The sequence below is a fragment of the Dermochelys coriacea genome, chromosome 11 (genome assembly GCF_009764565.3).
Source record: "Dermochelys coriacea isolate rDerCor1 chromosome 11, rDerCor1.pri.v4, whole genome shotgun sequence".
Lineage (NCBI taxonomy): Eukaryota > Metazoa > Chordata > Testudines > Dermochelyidae > Dermochelys > Dermochelys coriacea.
In genome coordinates, this window is record NC_050078.2 from 6,216,742 (window position 1) to 6,225,449 (window position 8,708).

The 8,708-nt window shown below is 41.2% G+C and overlaps 1 long non-coding RNA gene across 1 annotated transcript in view; it reads left to right on the forward strand.

Annotated features, from left to right (window-relative positions):
- The window catches only part of LOC119863766, a 43,915-nt gene extending 35,921 nt beyond the window's left edge, over nucleotides 1–7,994 (forward strand). The window contains exon 2 of the long non-coding RNA XR_005295735.1: nucleotides 7,422–7,994. This is a non-coding gene — a long non-coding RNA (uncharacterized LOC119863766). The remainder of the gene's footprint in view (nucleotides 1–7,421) is intronic.
- Nucleotides 7,995–8,708: the final 714 nt, after the last annotated feature.

An 8,708-nucleotide genomic window follows, 5' to 3' on the forward strand; every position in this document is an offset into this window, starting at 1 on the left:
CCAGAGGAGGATTGCGATACCTCCCTAGTTCACGGGGCTGACATTATTTGTCCAGACCTCTAAGATCCACAGATGGCAGGTGCTATAAAAGCGTGAGTTCTTATTATTACTATTAATATGTGACAGACTGATATTATACTAAGCTTTCTATCATGGGCTGGGCCAAAATTTTGTCTAGGCTATGAATATGCCAGGATGACCATGTGTTGCATCTTTTACTCTATAGGCCTGGTTCTTGGAAGTGTGTGTTTGCCTGAACTAACTTATACATGTCTAAACTCTGTTAAATATTGAGTTGGAAGAGCAGCCAACACTGCATGTTAAATCAGCATTTCTGTTGCCTTCTGCACATATTTGAATGGAGCATATACCTTCCACGAGCACACTTGTAAATTTAGGCAGTAAAGCCAAGGGATCAGTCCAAGCCAATGTAATACATAAAGACAAAAGCATCAGCCATTAGTCAATAGATATTGATCTGAGTAAATGAGATCATTACCCTTAGGTAAAACAAGTTTAGTTATTTATTTCTTGTACTTATTTAAAATGTTTTCCATTCAAAAGCTCTGGGGACAATTAATATTATTAAAATCTATGTACACTGTATCAGCGTTGACAAACCACAAAGAAAAATGTTTTCGGCAATCCCTGAACTCAAACCTTCATCTCCCACTGCTTAGAGGCTCAACAAACTCACCGAATTTATAAGCTGGAAGGCCAAGAGGAAAAGAAAAGGGCAAACAAACCTGTAATAATCGACAGTTTTCACAAATCTGAAATTGCACCTGAGCATCCTTTTAGAAAAAGCATCTTCCAATAAATTTTGAAACTCCAACAGACAGTAGATTAAATGTGCTGTCTGTACCCACAGGTAGGATTGAAACGGGCCAGGTGAAATGGACAATGGGAGTGGATATGAGAGGATTTCTGAAATGCAGATTTTTACCAAAAACCACAACTGGATGTTATCAGGACTATTTAAAGAAGCCGCTACCCACCTTCTACAACAGAGAGGAGAAAATATAAATGTAGAATTACAACGCTTGGAATGGGTGTCTGCTGAAGGAGCAGACTCAGGGAGGGGGAGGACCAGGGTGATTACCTTTAACAATGGCTCTTGAGCCCAGAATGTCTTTGAGCTGTTTATATTCATTCACTGAGGCCCTGATTCAGCCAGGAGTTTCTGTTAGAACAGTAGTTCCACTTGCAGTCCGAGTGAGTGAACATGTGCTTAAAGTTAAGCACCTGCTCAAAACCAAGCAAGGCAAGAGTTTGGAAGTGACTAACTCAATCCTGACTGCTTGCCCTATTTTACATCAACTTGCTTTTGGCATCTGGACTGAATGTTTCCAAATCTCTCTCTCTAACACTCTAACACACACACATATTTGTCTCCCTCGTTTCACATAACTAAGCACAAAACCCACCAAACAATAGACAAAGCATCTGTCCTGTATGTGGTGGTGCAGTAACTTTGTGCTAAATCGCAGAGCTGTTAGATAGGTTCGTTTCTCAGGCATCTGTGACCATCTCACTTGTCCTCCACCCACTGACCCATCACTGAGTCGACTAACATGCCAAACCTCTTTTGCAAGACTAGGACTATTGTTCGTTATATGGTTCCTGGACAATTTTTAATTAGAGTGATTGTTTTCTTCCTGCAGTATTTCAATCCCCATGCCCGCCTTGTGGTTTCATACAATATTCTTTCTCACTTCCTGTCCTAACCGGTTGGTGCTATGTACTGGTAAGCAGTTGCCATGTTTCACTGCAAAGGGGCTATTGCCGTGGGTAAGGTAATCCTATAGATCTGGGGTGGGTGAGGTAATCCTATAGATCCTGTAGTTTGTAAAGTATTTCATAGCTGCTGAGATACCATAGTGATAAGTCTTGTATAGTCTTGACACTGGGAACACTTTTTTGCTTATTATTATAGTGCCCAGAGCCCAACTGAGACCGGGACTCCACCATACCAAGTGCTGTATGTGCACATAGTGAGAGACGGACCGTTCTGTCAAGGGCAATTAGGTTCCTCCACACTGTTGCCTGTATTCCTCACAGCTCATAGCACAGGGGAGAGTATAACCTTGCTTGGAAGTAAATCCTTCTCCTAAGCAGGTGGGCCGGGAGTAGGTGGAGCCTCAAACACATCCCACAATGTACTGGCCAGAGCAGCTGGGCTTGTGCATAGGAAGTAAACTCTTACCGGTATAGACCAATAGCAGATTATGTCTCCTCTAGAGAAAGAGGGGGAACCAGGAAATACATTGTGCCTCTGAGTCTCATTCATCCCCTCGTTTTCTCTTAGCCCTGTAGCCAATTAAATCCTAGCCAATCGCTTTTAAAATATATACATATTAAGTGACTAATATTTGTATTTTTAAAAGAAATCCATAAAAAAAAGTAGTATACTGGAAATATTTTTAAAGGCAACTTTGCTGATTTGCCTTTTAATGGACTGAAATCCTTTTAACTGTACATGTTTGAGAGTGATATTACCACTTCCTTCTGGCACCCATAGACAAACAAGCAGAAAAGCAGTGATACTTGTAGATGCAAGGTGAGATTATCTGCCATTCTCCCAGTCGGCAGCAGTCGCTTGCAATGTTAATTGCTTGCCCCCTTGCAAGCACTTTTTGCCAGAAGTCATCTACCTTCAGAAGCAAAACTGTAAACTATTTGTTCATAGAGTTGGCCTGATGGCCCATCATTCCCTCTTTCTCCTCTTCTCCTTGTTCCACAAAACTGCTCAATAATATACCAGCCATGGGCTTTATGGCTTCTCTGCAGTCCCTTCTAGCCTTCATTTAAAAGTTATCTAAGCGCTTAAGATTAATTAGATTTTAATATGAAATGAGGAGGGAACTTGGCCATGTCCTGACTGAAGAACAGTATTAAGGGATCAGGGTTTCCGTGTTTGCACAGGGTATCGTACTATAGCTCCTGAGCTGGATACTACCATGCTATAAGGTAGACTTGTTGGTATGAAAGACTTTGTCACATTGCTGTTGATTCTAGTGCACTCACCCATAGGCACCCCATGGAAGCATTATGCCTACAGCTGCACTCTGCAGACAAGATAATCTCAGCTCTCATAAATCCACATGGTGCCACTGAAGTCTATTTACATCAGCTGAGGAACTGGGCCATTTCTTTCCTACTCAACATATTTGGAAGCAACAGCCACTAGAAAATGTCTCCCTTCCTGCACTTATAGTATTATGTTTTATTATTTATGGTAGGGCCTAGAGGCCCTAGCATCTTAGACACGGCAAGAAGACATGACAAAGAGACAGTCCAACCCCCAAAAGAACTTAGAATCTCAGTATAAGGCAATAGATGACAATAGGTGGAGGCAACAAATGAGAAATGCAAAGAAATAACAAGCCAGCACTAATTAACATGATAGACAGCAGTCTTGACACATTAGCTGCGTAAGTGTTGTCATGTTTTTTCTGGATATTACAGGAGATGAGAATTTTAAGGAGGGACTTGAAGGACAGACACTTCACTGGATCTCCAGGCCACAACTGAACCTTCAGTTTAGCTCCCTGTGCATTTAAAGCACAGTTTAAATCAAACCAGTCAAATTTCCAAACAAACAACAAGGGCTCAGATCCTCAAAAGTATTTAGAACTCCTAAATTCCACTGAAATCCATGGGCGTTGGGAGCCACATACTTTTGACGATCCAAACATGGATCCCAATCTGGTGCAAATGGGTACAGGTCCACTGACATCAATGGAGCTATGCCCCTTTTCACCAGCTGAGAATTTGGCCGAAACTGCAGGCTCTTGGGAAACTCTTGAACAGGGGCATTTTTCAGTACTTCATAGAAAGAGAAATAACTATCTATTCATGTTGCACTTCCTCTTCTTCTTCTTCTTTTCATCCCAAAGCATTGTTACAGACAATGAGAGCCGTAGAGCACGGCCATTTATTCCTGGACATGGCTTGTTTCTCCATTCTGCCCAGCCTGGTCATGTCTCTGCTTACAATATCTTGCCATCTGGTTGGTGGGCTACCCATATGTCGGACTGACTTGGTTGTGTTTGCATTATTTTCTTTGGCATCCTATCATCTATATGTCTCTTGTGGTGCTCCCATCATCATAATTGTTTCTGTTACAGCCAATCCCAAACACTGATTTCACAGCCTACTTTCCTAACTTCTTCAGTTCTTATTTTTAAACTGGACTTCATTTGTCATGGTTTTTAAACTGTCCATTAGGAATGTGAGATGAGTTGGAGGGCGTGGCACTGGAGGATCTAGAATTAAGCGCCTTAATTTATGCAGATGACATCATACAATTGGCAGCCACATTTGACTTCAGGATAATACTCTTCACTGTCTTGGAGAATTGGTGTTGTAGACTTGGGCTTAGAATGAATGCCAAGAAGACATAGTGATTGCATCTTGGGAAAGGATAATGAAGTGCTGAAATTCAGTGGTGGTGAAGTTATAGAATAAGTAAAATCTTATCTCAAGCTTGATTGGTGCCGACGATTCCATCAAGGATGAGGTTAAAAGGAGATGTGCTTTAGCTACAAGTGCTGCACAGAAATTGATGAACATATGGACTGATTAAAAACATCATGTTTGGTACCAAAGTGAAAATTTATAAAACAGTGTACTACCAATATTACTCCATGGGTCTGTAAACAGTTGCAAAATGAAACAGACATCAAATGGTTGGAGGCAGTAGAGACGGGAGTTCTTCAAAAGATGGCAGTCTTTAACTAGAATGAAATTAAGACAAATGACATTACCCAAATAATTTGCATATTCAGCTTGTGATGAATATTTCTCTTGGAACCTTATCTGTGTTTACAAATGGACTATTGTTCCACAAGCATATGCTGTTTCTGCTGAATATGTGATATAAACAGGTTAGAGGTTCAAACTAAACCAGGCTAGCAAATATTCTCACTACATCCGATGAAGTGAGCTGTAGCTCACGAAAGCTTATGCTCAAATAAATTTGTTAGTCTCTAAGGTGCCACAAATACTCCTTTTCTTTTTGTGAATACAGACTAACACGGCTGCTACTCTGAAACCTGTCACTACATGTGTTTATTGTGGTGGTGTTGACCTTTTAGTTACTTTGTTCCCTGACCGGAAACATCAGGAAATCAATCAAATCTCCATGGGGTGGTGGCAGGGATGGGAGGAGGTGCTCATTTAAAAGTCACTTTGTTTTTAACGCATGTCAAATATTTTTGACACCAGTAACCTCCATCTTTAACCTACAGCACTGCCTTATATAACATTCAGGAGCTTTGTGAACACATCAGGGGAAAAAATAAATTCCTAGATCCCTCATCTTTGGGATATATTCAAAAATATTTGTCAAAGAAAATGGTAACCCTGACAATGTTTTGATTTGAAAAGGATTTAAAAAAAAATCTGTTCAGTTGGTCTGGAAGATTTTTTTTTTGTCCTGCCTTTCAGAGTGCAAAAAATCAGAGTATTTTGAAATTGTTTTATTTCAGAAACCACGTGGATATTCAGAGCTGCTAGAAGAGGACATTTGCTGAGTGCAAAACAAGTTATATTGGTCTCACAAATCCCATATTCTTCAGTGTCACCTTCTGGCACCTTGTCTTGTAACTGTTTACATAGATACAGACAGAAAGCGTTCAGAAATATGAGGTCAGCCCTCAAGATGGGCCCAAGCTAAAACTCTAGCTGCATAGGAAAAAGAATGGTCTTCTCGTTAAGATACTAGACTGGGATTTGGGAAACCTGGGTTCAAATTACAGTTTGGCCACAAACTTCTATCTTTGAACTCCTCCTCCAGTCCTGGAATGGTTTGCAGGTGTGGAAGTGAACAGTCACTCCAATCCAAAGCAGCTCCTTCACCTCTTCCATGCTAGTGCAGAGTTTACATACTCCATCACAGATGGTCTAGGTATACTTGGCCCTCCTGATTGCAGGGAGATGGACCAGATGACCTCTTGTGGTCCCTCGTAGCCTTTCTATGATTTCTATATCTTAGAAAAAAACATCCAGTCCTGATTTTCAGATGTCCAGTGATGGAGAATCTCTTGGTAAGTTGTTCCAGTGGTTAGTTACCTTCACTGTTAAAAGAGAATTGTCCTAAAAGAGCATGGTAGAATTCTCGAGGAAGCAAGGAAGTCTCAGGTTTCAGCAAATTGCTTTTATGAATTGCTTTTATGAATTACATCAAGAACATCAAGGGTGAAACAGGATTTAACTTCTTCCTTAGTCACCAAACTCTGCCTCCATATAGCTGTCTAGGTCAGTGGTTCTCAACCAGGGGTACACGTACCCCTGAGGGAACGCAGAGGTCTGGCTACAGAAAAAGCACTAGCAAAATCAGTACAAACTAAAATTTCATACAGACAATGATTTGTTTATACTACTCTATAAACTACACTCTGAAATGTAAGTGCAATATTTATATTCCAATTGATTTATAATTATATGGTAAAAATGAGAAAGGAAGCATTTTTTTCAGCAATCATGTCCTGTGACACTTTTTTGTATTTTTATGTCTGATTTTGTACCTTTGAAACTTGGGGGTAAACAAGACAAATCAGACTCCTGAAAGGGGTACAGTAATCCAGAAAGGTTGAGAGCCACTAGTCTAGGCTACATCCTCTTGGCTTGAACCAACAGGAAGTGCAGAGGCATGTCCACAAGATGTCTCTGTCTCAGGAGTCCTTCCATTGGCAAAAATGGCCTTTGGAGCAGACTTTTGGATTTTGTCTGTGCACTGGCTCCCAAGAGGTAATAATACTAGCCTACCCCACAGGGGGTTGGGAGAATTAATAATAAATTAGTGTGTGTGAGGTCTTCAATACCGATTGCAGTGATGGGAGCCATCAACATACCTCAAATGTGAATGAAATCCTGATCCCAGCTTCACGCCCATCTCAGTAGGATTGTTCACTTGGTCATAAGATTATGAAGGCCTCAGAAGGCTGTTTTCATATTGCCCCAAAGGCTTCAGAGGCATCGCCTCATCGAAGGCAATGGCTACACGCTCAGGAAAACAGTATCTGGATAGATTGATTCCTTACATGCCATGAGAGACAAACACATCGTTCACATAAGAAACCCAATGTTTCAGTTAATATCCCTCACTCTGTGCGAGATGCCTGGCTCGGAAACCTCCAGGGCCCTTTAAAAAAATTGTGTCTCAAGCAAATGGGGAACAACACCGCAAGACTCTTGCCTCACATGCCACAAATACAACTAAATAAATTAGAGGCACTGAGCATTAAATCCGTTGAAGTCAATGGAATTACACTGGTGTAATAGATGTGTAAATCAGGGGAGACTTAGAAACCTTAGTTTGGTATCAATTAGGATCCAGCACTTTTCTAGCAGACGGTGTTGCTGCAGCTGAAAAAATATGCATGCTAATTAGATATTGTTTCCCTTTTGTCATACAGATCAGGAGTATGAAGGCTCTAAGCAAGTCCTCTGGGGGGACGTTAGCAGAGCATGAAATGACACTTCTATGAGAGGTTTAACATACAGCTGTCAGCTGAAATCTAAATTCCAGGAGAGACCAGGATCATGGAGTCACACAGACGGAGCTTGTGTTCTGTACAGGCTTGGGCCTTTGAAGCATAACTTGATGTGGAGGTTTGAACATGACAGCTTCCCAGGCTTCAGAGCTGAGCAATGGGAAACATGGCCAGGCTGGATGAATTTCCATGGGATGCCTCCAGGATGTATTGTGTGGTACAAGGGATCTTGCCTGCCTTGAGTGTCAAATAAAACATAAACACATCAGTGCCTCCAAGGCCCATTTCTGATATTTGTCACAGGTGACAGGCATGTTTACCTATAGAATAACAATACCTTTCATTCCTATGGCACCTCCTATCCCAAAAGCTCAAAGTCTTAAATAAACAAACAGATTCTCCAAGCGAAGCTCAAGCCATAATGAAGGAAACTTCATGCCACCTCTGTGAGTTACTATCTCCAATATGTAGATCGGGAAATTATTTTAATTGAATGTAAGGCCAGACGTGACCACTGTTATCTCGTCTGAACTGCTGTACAACACAAGCCATAGCACTACCCAGCTGTTACCCTGACTTAGATGTCTTTGTTTCCTGGCCTGACACTGATGCCAGCATGTTGTTACAAGAGTGCTCCACATCAATATATCTGTAAATAGTTAAGAGAAAATATGCCAGTAGATGGTGCTTCAGAATAAATAACATTGTTTATGGGTTTGAAAGGACCAATGGAGTCTCATTTTTTGCACACTGGAAGTGGCTACCTTTGCGTATCTTTTTGCATCAGCTCTTCACACACACAGTCTGAGCCCTGTGTTGCTAAGCTTTGTCTCTAGACCCTCCTGCCTCTTGTTAATGCTTTAAAAGTGTTTTTGTTCTGCGCAATTATGCTTTCCATTGCACCGTAGAACTTCCATCCCGAAGCAGCACTTGTTGGCTGCTCAAGTGTCCTTAGGTGCATGTGTGTTTGAATATTTCCCTTCTCAACTTTCTCCAAAGAGGGCGTAACCTCTAATAAGGCATTTGAATTGTTACCCATGCACAGGGAAATCATGCTGATGGTTTCATGACTGAAGATGAAGTGTAACATATGAAAAAGGAGAAGCAAACGAGCTGAGCTATTCAAACAGTGGCGAAGAGAGAGAGAGAGAGAGGACATCTTAGAAATTATGGGATGGAATTTTCATTGAGCCCTTTCAGATAAATCAG